Genomic DNA, 12,856 nt, shown 5'->3' on the forward strand with positions numbered 1-12,856 from the left:
GACCAAACACCACAATCCTTGGCGTCTGGTCCAAACGCCATGGGCCTCGGCGTCTGGCCCAGGGCCAGACGCCAGGGTCTCCGGCGTTTGGCCCCCTGGCCTCCGCAAAACTCCTTTTGCACCGACCTAAAGCCTCATGGGCTTGACCCCTTGGCCTAACCATATCATCCAATATATGAATCTTTACATCTCGACCATTTCGAGACTCCTCGTCACGTCCCCGATCTCATCCGGGACTCCGAACTCCTTCGGTACATCAAAATGCATAAACTCATAATATAACTGTCATCGTAACTTTAAGCATGCGGACCCTACGGGTTCGAGAACAATATAGACATGACCGAGACACGTCTTTGGTCAATAACCAATAGCGGGACCTGGATGCCCATATTGGCTCCTACATATTCTACGAAGATCTTTATCGGTCAGTCCGCATAACAACATACGTTGTTCCCTTTGTCATCGGTATGTCACTTGCCCGAGATTCGATCGTCGGTATCTCAATACCTAGTTCAATCTCGTTACCGGCAAGTCTCTTTACTCGTTCCGTAATACATCATCTCACAACTAACATATTAGTTGTAATGCTTGCAAGGCTTATGTGATGTGCATTACCGAGAGGGCCCAGAGATACCTGTCCGACAATCGGAGTGACAAATCCTAATCTCGAAATACGCCAACCCAACATCTCCCTTTGGGGACACCTGTAATGCTCCTTTATAATCACCCAGTTATGTTGTGACGTTTGGTAGCACCCAAAGTGTTCCTCCGGCAAATGGGAGTTGCATAATCTCATAGTCATAGGAACATGTATAAGTCATGAAGAAAGCAATAGCAACATACTAAACGATCGGGTGCTAAGCTAATGGAATGGGTCATGTCAATCAGATCATTCAACTAATGATGTGACCTCGTTAATCAAATAACAAAAATTTGTTCATGGTTAGGAAACATAACCATCTTTGATTAACGAGCTAGTCAAGTAGAGGCATACTAGTGACACTCTGGTTGTCTATGTATTCACACATGTATTATGTTTCCGGTTAATACAATTCTAGCATGAATAATAAACATTCATCATGAAATAAGGAAATAAATAATAACTTTATTATTGCCTCTAGGGCATATTTCCTTCAGTCTCCCACTTGCACTAGAGTCAATAATCTAGATCACATCACCATGTGATTAACATCGATAGTTCACATCATCATGTGATTAACACCCATAGTTCACATCGTCATGTGACCAACACCCAAAGGGTTTACTAGATTCGGTAATCTAGTTCACATCGCTATGTGATTAACATCCAAAGAGTACTAAGGTGTGATCATGTTTTGCTTGTGAGATAATTTTAGCCAACGGGTCTGTCACATTCAGATCCGTAAGTATTTTGCGAATTTCTATGTCAACAATGCTCTGCACGGAGCTACTCTAGCTTATTGCACCCACTTTCAATATGTATCTAGATCGAGACTTAGAGTCATCCAGATCTGTGTCAAAACTTGCATCGACGTAACTTTTTTACGACGAACCTTTTTGTCACCTCCATAATTGAGAAATATTTCCTTATTCCACTAAGGATAATTTTGACCGCTGTCCAGTGATCTACTCTTAGATCACTATTGTACTCCCTTGCTTAACACAGTGTAGGGTATACAATAGATCTGGTACACAGCATGGCATACTTTATAGAACCTATGGCTGAGGCATAGGGAATGACTTTCATTCTCTTTCTATCTTCTGCCGTGGTCAGACTTTGAGTCTTACTCAACTTCACACCTTGTAACACAGGCAAGAAACTTTTTCTTTGACTGTTCCATTTTGAACTACTTCAAAATCTTGTCAAGGTATGTACTCATTGAAAAACTTATCAAGCGTCTTGATCTATCTCTATAGATCTTGATACTCAATATGTAAGTAGCTTTACCGAGGTCTTTCTTTGAAAAACTCCTTTCAAACACTCCTTTATGCTTTGCAGAATAATTCTACATTATTTCCGATCTACAATATGTCATACACATATACTTATCAGAAATGATGTAGTGCTCCCACTCACTTTCTTGTAAATACAGGCTTCACCGCAAGTCTGTATAAAACTTATATGCTTTGATCAACTTATCAAAGTGTATATTCCAACTCCGATGCTTGCACCAGTCCATAGATGGATCACTGGAGCTTGCATATTTTGTTAGCACCTTTAGGATTGACAAAACCTTCTGGTTGTATCATATACAACTCTTCTTTAATAAATCTATTAAGGAATGCAGTTTTGTTTATCCATTTGCCAGGTTTCATAAAATGCGGCAATTGCTAACATGATTCGGACAGACTTAAGTATAGATACGAGTGAGAAAATCTCATCGTAGTCAACACCTTGAACTTGTCGAAAACCTTTTGCGACAATTCTAGCTTTGTAGATAGTAACACTACTATCAGCGTCCGTCTTCCTCTTGAAGATCCATTTATTTTCCATGGCTTACCGATCATCGGGCAAATCCATCAAAGTCCATACTTTGTTCTCATACATGGATCATATCTCAGATTTCATGGCCTCAAACCATTTCGCGGAATCTGGGCTCATCATCGCTTCCTCATAGTTCGCAAGCTCGTCATGGTCTAGTAACACGACTTCCAGAATAGGATTACCGTGCCACTCTGGTGTGGATCTCACTCTGGTTTACCTACGAGATTTGGTAGTAACTTGATCTGAAGTTACATGATCATCATCATTAGCTTCCTCACTAATTGGTGTAGTAGTCACAAGAATAGATTTTTGTGATGAACTACTTTCCAATAAGGGAGAAGGTACAATTACCTTATCAAGTTTTCTACTTTCCTCCCACTCACTTCTTTCGAGAGAAACTCCGTCTCTGGAAAGGATCCATTCTTGGCAACGAATTTTCCTTCGGATCTGTGATAGAAGGTGTACCCAACAGTTTCCTTTGGGTATCCTATGAAGACGCACTTCTCCGATTTGAGTTTTGAGCTTATCAGGTTGAAACTTTTTCACATAAGCATTGCAACCTCAAACTTTAAGAAATGACAGCTTAGGTTTCTTGCCAAACCATAGTTCATACGGTGTCGTCTCAACGGATTTAGATGGTGCCCTATTTAACGTGAATGCAGCTGTCTCTAATGCATAATCCCAAAACGATAGTGGTAGATCGGTAAGAGACATCATAGATCGCACTATATCTAATAAAGTACGGTTATGACGTTCGGACACACCATTACACTATGGTGTTCCAGGTGGCATGAGTAGTGAAACTATTTCACATTGTTTTAATTGAAGGCCAAACTCGTAACTCAAATATTTTACCTATGCGATCGTATCGTAGAAACTTTTTATTTTCTTGTCACGATGATTTTCTACTTCACTCTGAAATTCTTTGAACTTTTCAAATGTTTCAGACTTATGTTTCATCAAGTAGATATACCCATATCTTCTCAAATCATCTATGAAGTTCAGAAAATAACAATACTTGCCGTGAGCCTTAACACTCATCGGACCGCATACATTAGTATGTATTATTTCCAATAAGTCAGTTGCTCGCTCCGGAGAACGGAGTCTTAGTCATCTTGCCCATGAGGCATGGTTCGCAAGCATCAAGTGATTCATAATCAAGTGATTCCAAAATCCCATCAACATGGAGTTTCTTCATGCGCTTTACACCAATATGACCTAAATGGCAGTGCCACAAATAAGTTGCACTATCATTATTAACTTTGCATCTTTTGGTTTCAATATTATGATTATGTGTATCACTACGATCGAGATCCAACGAACTATTTTCATTGGGTGTATGACCATATAAGGTTTTATTCATGTAAACAGAACAACTATTTATTCTCTTACTTAAATGAATAACCGTATTACAATAAACATGATCAAACCATATTCATGCTCAACGCAAACACCAAATAACACTTATTTAGGTTCAACACTAATCCCGAAATTATAGGGAGTGTGCGATGATGATCATATCAATCTTGGAACCACTTCCAACACACATCGTCACTTCACCCTTAACTAGTCTCTGTTTATTCTGCAACTCCCGTTTCGAGTTACTAATCTTAGCAACTGATCTAGTATCAAATACTGAGGGGTTGCTATAAACACTAGTAAAGTACACATCAATAACATGTATATCCAATATACTTATGTTCACTTTGCCATCCTTCTTATCCACCAATCACTTGGGGTAGTTCCGCTTCCAGTGACCAGTCCCTTTGCAGTAGAAGCACTTAGTCTCAGGCTTTAGGACCAGACTTGGGCTTCTTCACTTGAGCAGCAATTTGCTTGCTGTTCTTCTTGAAGTTCCCCTTCTTCCCTCTGCCCTTTTCTTGAAACTAGTGATCTTGTCAACCATCAACACTTGATGTTTTTCTTGATTTCTACCTTCGTTGATTTCAGCATCACGAAGAGCTTGGGAGTTGTTTCCGTTATCCCTTGCATATTATAGTTCATCACGAAGTTCTACTAACTTGGTGATGGTGACTAGAGAATTCTATCAATCACTATCTTATCTGGAAGATTAACTCCCACTTGAATCAAGCGATTGCAGTACTCAGACAATCTGGGCACATGCTCACTATTTGAGCGATTCTCCTCCATCTTTTAGCTACAGAACTTGTTAGAGACTTCATATCTCTCAACTCGGGTATTTGCTTGAAATATTAACTTCAACTCCTGGAACATCTCATATGGTCCATGACGTTCAAAACGTCTTTGAAGTCCCGATTCTAAGCCGTTAAGCATGGTGCACTAAACTATCAAGTAGTCATCATATTGAGCTAGCCAAACGTTCATAACATCTGCATCTGCTCCTGCAATAGGTCTGTCACCTAGCGGTGCATCAAGGACATAATTCTTCTGTGCAGCAATGAGGATAAACCTCAGATCACAGATCCAATCCGCATCATTGCTACTAACATCTTTCAACACAATTTTCTCTAGGAACATATCAAAATAAACATGTGAAAGCAACAACGCGAGCTATTGATCTACAACATAGATATGCTAATACTACCAGGACTAAGTTCATGATAAATTAAAGTTCAATTAATCATATTACTTAAGAACTCCCACTTAGATAGACATCCCTCTAATCCTCTAAGTGATCACGTGATCCAAATCAACTAAACCATGTCCGATCATCACGTGAGATGGAGTAGTTTCATTGGTGAACATCACTATGTTGATCATATCTACTATATGATTCACGCTCGACCTTTCGGTCTCTGTGTTCCGAGGCCATATCTGTATATGCTTGCTCGTCAAGTATAACCTGAGTATTCCGCGTGTGCAATTGTTTTGCACCCGTTGTATTTGAACGTAGAACCTATCACACCCGATCATCACGTGGTGTCTCAGCACGAAGAACTTTCGCAATGGTGCATACTTAGGGAGAACACTTCTTGATAATTTAGTGAGAGATCATCTTATAATGCTACCGTCAATCAAAGCAAGATAAGATACATAAAAGATAAACATCACATGCAATCAATATAAGTGATATGATATGACCATCATCATCTTGTGCCTGTGATCTCCATCTCTGAAGCACCGTTATGATCACCATCGTCACCGGCGCGACACCTTGATCTCCATCGTACCATCATTTTCGTCTCGCCAATCTTATACTTCCACGACTATCGCTACCGCTTAGTGATAAAAGTAAAGCATTACATCGCGATTGCATTGCATACAATAAAGCGACAACCATATGGCTCCTGCCAGTTGCAGATAACTCGGTTACAAAACATGATCATCTCATACAATAAAATTTAGCATCATGTCTTGACCATATCACATCACAACATGCCCTGCAAAAACAAGTTAGACGTCCTCTACTTTGTTGTTGCAAGTTTTACGTGGCTGCTACGGGCTTAAGCAAGAACCAATCTCACCTACGCATCAAAACCACAACGATAGTTTGTCAAATAGACTCCGTTTTAACCTTCGCAAGGACCGGGCGTAGCCACACTTGGTTCAACTAAAGTTGGAGAGATTGTCGCCCGCAAGCCACCTATGTGCAAAGCACGTCGGGGGAACCGGTCTCGCGTAAGCGTACGCGTAATGTTGGTCCGGGTCGTCTTGTCCAACAATGCCGCCGAACCAAAGTATGACATGCTGGTAGGTAGTATGACTTATATCGCCCACAACTCACTTGTGTTCTACTCGTGCATATAACATCAACATAAAAAACCTAGGCTCTGATACCATTGTAGGGTTTCGTAGTAATTTCAAAAAAATTCCTACGCACACTCAAGATCATGTGATGCATAGCAACAAGAGGGGAGAGTGTTGTCTACGTACCCACGCAGACCGACTGCGGAAGCGTTGACGCAACGTAGAGGAAGTAGTCGTACGTCTTCCTGATCCGACCGATCAAGCACCGAAACTACGGCACCTCCGAGTTCGAGCACACGTTCAGCTCGATGACGATCCCCGAACTCCGATCCAGCAAAGTGTCAGGGAAGAGTTCCGTCAGCACGACGATGTGGTGACGATCTTGATGTACTACAGCAGCAGGGCTTCGCCTAAACTCTGCTAATGTATTATCGAGGATTATGGTGGCTGGGGGCACCGCACACGGCTAAGGAATAGATCACGTGGATCAACTTGTTGTGTCTTTGGTGCTAGCCCTGCCCCTCTATTTATATGTTGAGCCCCGGGGTCGAAACTTGGAGCAAAAGCCTCCTCAAAGTCGGTTTTGCCCGAAAGGCAAGAGTCCCACTCGGACTCCAGGACCAAACGCCACAATCCTTGGCGTCTGGCCCAGACGCCATGGGCCTCGGCGTCTGGCCCAGGGCCAGACGCCAGGGTCTCCGGCGTTTGGCCCCCTGGCCTCCGCAAAACTCCTTTTGCACCGACCTAAAGCCTCATGGGCTTGACCCCTTGGCCTAACCATATCATCCAATATATGAATATTTACGTCTCGGCCATTTCGAGACTCCTCGTCACGTCCCCGATCTCATCCGGGACTCCGAACTCCTTCGGTACATCAAAATGCATAAACTCATAATATAACTGTCATCGTAACCTTAAGCGTGCGGACCCTACGGGTTCGAGAACAATGTAGACATGACCGAGACACGTCTCTGGTCAATAACCAATAGCGGGACCTGGATGCCCATATTGGCTCCTACATATTCTACGAAGATCTTTATCGGTCAGACCGCATAACAACATACGTTGTTCCCTTTGTCATCGGTATGTTACTTGCCCTAGATTCGATCATCGGTATCCAATACCTAGTTCAATCTCGTTACCGGCAACTCTCTTTACTCGTTCCGTAATACATCATCTCACAACTAACATATTAGTTGTAATGCTTGCAAGGCTTATGTGATGTGCATTACCGAGAGGGCCCAGAGATACCTCTCCGACAATCGGAGTGACAAATCCTAATCTCGAAATACGCCAACCCAACATCTCCCTTTGGAGACACCCGTAATGCTCCTTTATAATCACCCAGTTACGTTGTGACGTTTGGTAGCACCCAAAGTGTTCCTCCGGCAAACGGGAGTTGCATAATCTCATAGTCATAGGAACATGTATAAGTCATGAAGAAAGCAATAGCTACATACTAAACGATCGGGTGCTAAGCTAATGGAATGGGTCATGTCAATCAGATCATTCAACTAATGATGTGACCTCGTTAATCAAATAACAACGCTTTGTTCATGGTTAGGAAACATAACCATCTTTGATTAACGAGCTAGTCAAGTAGAGGCATACTAGTGACACTCTGGTTGTCTATGTATTCACACATGTATTACGTTTCCGGTTAATACAATTCTAGCATGAATAATAAACATTCATCATGAAATAAGGAAATAAATAATAACTTTATTATTGCCTCTAGGGCATATTTCCTTCAATAGATTGGTAGGAAAAGACCATCGCTTGTCCCCGACCGCCACTGATAAGGAAGACAATCAAATAACACCTCATGTTTCAAATTTGTTACATAATGTTTACCATACGTGCATGCTACGGGACTTGCAAACTTCAACACAAGCATTTCTCAAATTCACAACTACTCAACTAGCACGACTTTGATATTATTACCTCCATATCTCAAAACAATGATCAAGCATCAAACTTCTCTTAGTATTCAATGCACTTATATGAAAGTTTTTATTATTCTTGGATGCCTAGCATATTAGGATTATTTAAGCAAATTACCATGCTATGTAAGACTCCCAAAATAATATAAGTGAAGCATGAGAGTTCATCTATTTCTTCAAGATAAAACTACCACCGTGCTCTAAAAGGATATAAGTGAAGTACTAGAGCAAATGAAAAACTACTCCGAAAGATATAAGTGAGGATCCATGAGTAGTCGAATAAATATGCAACTATGTGAAGACTCTTTAACATTTAAGAATTTCAGATCTTGATACTTTATTCAAACAGCAAGAAAAAGAAAATAAAATGACATTCTAAGAATGGCAAACATCATGTGAAGAAGCAAAAACTTAGGATCAACCGGAACTAACTGATAGTTGTTGAAGAAGAAAGGTGTGATGCCAACCCGGGCATCCCCAAGCTTAGATCCTTGAGACTTCTTGAAATATTATCTTGGTATTCCTTGGGCATCCCCAAGCTTGAGATTTTGTGTCTCCTTAATTCCTCTCATATCACGGTCTCCCTAAATCTCAAAAGCTTCATCCACACAAAACTCAACAAGGACTCATGAGATAAGTTAGTATAAACCATTGCCAAAACCTTATCATACTCAACTGTAGAAAATCACTAAAATAATTATTCAACATTGCATACTAAATTCCTCTGCATAATTAATAATCATATCCTCAAATAGAATCATTAAAGAAGCAAACATATGCAAACAATGCAAACATAACAGCAATCTGCCTAAACAGGATAGTCTGTAAAGAATGCAGCAACATCCATACTTCCCTAGATCCAAAAATTATGAAAGAAAACTCCCACTGTAGAAAATTTATCAGAGCTTAATATGCAAAAGATTTAAACATTTTATCACATTCTGACTTTTCTAGGGAATTATTGCAACAGCGGTAAACTTTCTGTTTTCAAACAGCAACATGTGGACTTCTAAAATAGGCATAGTAAAGGCTATCAATGCCACTTTTATTGAAATAAAAGATGCAAAACATTGTTCTAAATAACAGCAATCAAATACTAACAAAATAAATTGACGCTCCAAGCAAAACACATATCATGTGGGGAATAAAAATATTTCTCCAAGTAAAGTTACCGATGAATGAAGACGAAAGAGGGGATGCCTTCCGGGGCATCCCCAAGCTTAGGCTCTTGGCTATACTTGAATATTACCTTGGTGTGCCTTGGGCATCCCCATGCTTAGGCTCTTTCCACTCCTTATTCCATAGTCCATTGAATCCTTACCCAAAACTTGAAAACTTCACAACACAAAACTTAACAGAAAACTCGTAAGCTCCGTTAGTATAAGAAAATAAATCACCACTTCAAGGTACTGTAATGAACTCATTATTTATTTATATTGGTGTTAAACCTACTGTATTACAACTTCTCTATGGTTATGAACTATTTTACTAGCCATAGATTCATCAAAATAAGTAAACAACACATGAAAAACAGAATCTGTCAAAAACAGAATAGTCTATAGTAATCGGGATCAAACGTATACTTCTGTAACTCATAAAATTCTCAAATAAATTGATGGACGTGAGGAATTTATCTATTAATCATCTGAAAAAATAATTATCTAAATATCACTCTCCAATAAACAACGGCAGCAATTCTCGCAAGTGCTAAAGTTTCTGTTTTTTACAGCATGATCAACAAGACTTTCCCCATGTCTTCCCAAAGGTTCTACTTGGCACAAACACTAATTAAAAGCATAAAGCAACATCTAAACAGAGGCTAGATGAATTATTTATTACTAAACAGTAACAAAAATAAAATTGGGTTGCCTCCCAACAAGCTCTATCGTTTAACGCCCCTAGCTAGGCATGATGATTTCAATGATGCTCACATAAAAGATAAGAGTTGTAACATAAAGAGAGCATCATGAAGAATATGACTAGCACATTTAAGCCTAACCCACTTCCTATGCATAGGGATTTTGTGAGCAAACAACTTGTGGGAACAATAAACAACTAGCATAGGAGGGCAAAACAAGCATAACTTCAAGATTTTAAGCACATAGAGAGGAAGCTTGATATTATTGCAATTCCTACAAGCATATATTCCTCCCTCATAATAATTTTCAGTAGCATCATGAATGAATTCAACAATATAACCAGAACCTCAAGCATTCTTTTCATGATCTACAAGCATAGAAAATTTACTACTCTCCACATAAGCAAAATTCTTCTCATGAATAATAGTGGGAGCTAACTCAACAAAATAACTATCATGTGATTGAAAATTAAGATCAAGATGACAAGTTTCATGGTTATCATTATTCTTTAAAGCATACGTGTCATCACAATAATCATCAAAGATAGGAGGCTTGCTTTCATCATAATAAATTTGCTCATCAAAACTTGGGGGACAGAAAATATCATCTTCGTCAAACATAGCTTCCCCAAGCTTGTGGCTTTGCATATCATTAGCATCATGGATATTCAAGGAATTCATACTAACAACATTGCAATCATGCTCATCATTCAAAGAATTAGTTCCAAACATTCTAAAGCATTCTTCCTCTAGCACTTGAGCACAATTATCGGAATCCTTATTTTCATGATATATATTAAAAAGATGAAGCATAAGAGCTACCCTTAATTCCATATTTTTTAATTTTCTTTTATAAACTAAACTAGTGTTAAAACAAGAAACAAAAAGATTCGATTGCAAGATCTAAAGATATACCTTCAAGCGCTTACCTCCCGGCAATGGCGCCAGAAAAGAGCTTGATGTCTACTACACAACCTTCTTCTTGTAGACGTTGTTGGGCCTCCAAGTGCAGAGGTTTGTAGGACAGCAGCAAATTTCCCTCAAGTGGATGACCTAAGGTTTATCAATCCGTAGGAGGCATAGGATGAAGATGATCTCTCTCAAGCAACCCTGCAACCAAATAACAAAGAGTCTCTTGTGTCTCCAACACACCCAATAAAATGGTAAATTGTATAGGTGCACTAGTTCGGTGAAGAGATGGTGATACAAGTGGTATATGGATAGTAGATAATAGTTTTTGTAACCTGAAAATATAAAAACAGCAAGGTAAATAATGATAAAAGTGAGCGTAAACGGTATTGCAATGCGTTGAAACAAGGCCTAGGGTTCATATTTTCGCTAGTGCAAGTTCCCTCAACAATACTAACATAATTGGATCACATAACTATCCCTCAACATGCAACAAAGAGTCACTCCAAAGTCACTAATAGCGGAGAACAAACAAAGAGATTATGGTAGGGTACGAAACCACCTCAAAGTTATTCTTTCCAATCAATCCGTTGGGCTATTCCTATAAGTGTCACAAACAGCCCTAGAGTTCGTACTAGAATAACACCTTAAGACACAAATCAACCAAAACCCTAATGTCACCTAGATACTCCAATGTCACCTCAAGTATCCGTGGTTATGATTATATGATATGCGTCACACAATCTCAGATTCATCTATTCAACCAACACAAAGGAACTCAAGGAGTGCCAAAAAGTTTCTACCGGATAATCACGACGAAAACGTGTGCCAACCCCTATGCATAGGTTCATGTGCGGAACCCGCAAGTTGATCACCAAAACATACATCAAGTGAACCACGTGATATCCCATTGTCACCAAAGATATGCACGACAAAACATACATAAAGTGTTCTCAAATCTTTAAAGACTCAATACGATAAGATAACTTCAAAGGGGAAACTCAATTCATTACAAGAGAGTAGAGGGGGAGGAGAAACATAAGATCCAACTATAATAGCAAAGCTCGCGATACATCAAGATCGTGCCAAATCAAGAACACGAGAGTGAGAGAGAGAGATCAAACACATAGCTACTGGTACATACCCTCAGCACCGAGGGAGAACTACTCCCTCCTTGTCATGGAGAGCACCGGGATGATCAAGATGGCCAGCGAAGAGGGATTGCCCCCTCCGGCAGGGTGCCCGAACGGGTCTAGATTGGCTTTCAGTGGCTACGGAGGCTTCTGGCGGCGGAACTCCCAATCTATTGTGCTCCCTGATGTTTTAGGGTATATGGAGATATATAGGCGGAAGAAGTACGTCAAGGGGGCAACGAGGGGCCCACGAGGGTGGAGGGTGTGCCCTAGGGGGGTGGGAGCGCCCCCCTACCTCGTGGCCTCCTCGAAGCTTCCCTTACGCGCACTTCAAGTCTTCTGGGCTTATTTCCTTCCAAAAATGAGTTCCGTGAAGTTTCAGGTCAATTGGACTCTGTTTGATTTTCCTTTTCTTCGAAACCCTAAAACAAGGTAAAAATAGAAACTGGCACTGGGCTCTAGGTTAATAGGTTAGTCCCAAAAATGATATAAAAGTGTATAATAAAGCCCATAAATATCCAAAACAGTAGATAATATAGCATGGAGCAATCAAAAATTATAGATACGTTGGAGACGTATCATCCATCACAAAGGAAGTTGCGTTAAGCGGTCCAACCCGGCACGCGCTGCTCAGTCGCTGACGTCAAGAAGGCTGCGGCTAATACCACGACGTCGACTGCCCATAACTATTCCCGCGTAGTTGGTTAGTGCGTATAGGCCTGTAGCCAGACTCAGATCAAATACCCAGATCTCGTTAAGCGTGTTATTTTGAAATAACCGCGGACGCCGACCAGGGCTAGGCTGACCTCTCTCCTAGGCGGTATCAACCTGCCCTGTCGCTCCGCCACAAAGATCCACTCAGAGGGCCGTCAGGACAAAC

The sequence above is a fragment of the Triticum aestivum genome, chromosome 3A (assembly GCF_018294505.1).
Source record: "Triticum aestivum cultivar Chinese Spring chromosome 3A, IWGSC CS RefSeq v2.1, whole genome shotgun sequence".
NCBI classification, from domain to species: domain Eukaryota; kingdom Viridiplantae; phylum Streptophyta; class Magnoliopsida; order Poales; family Poaceae; genus Triticum; species Triticum aestivum.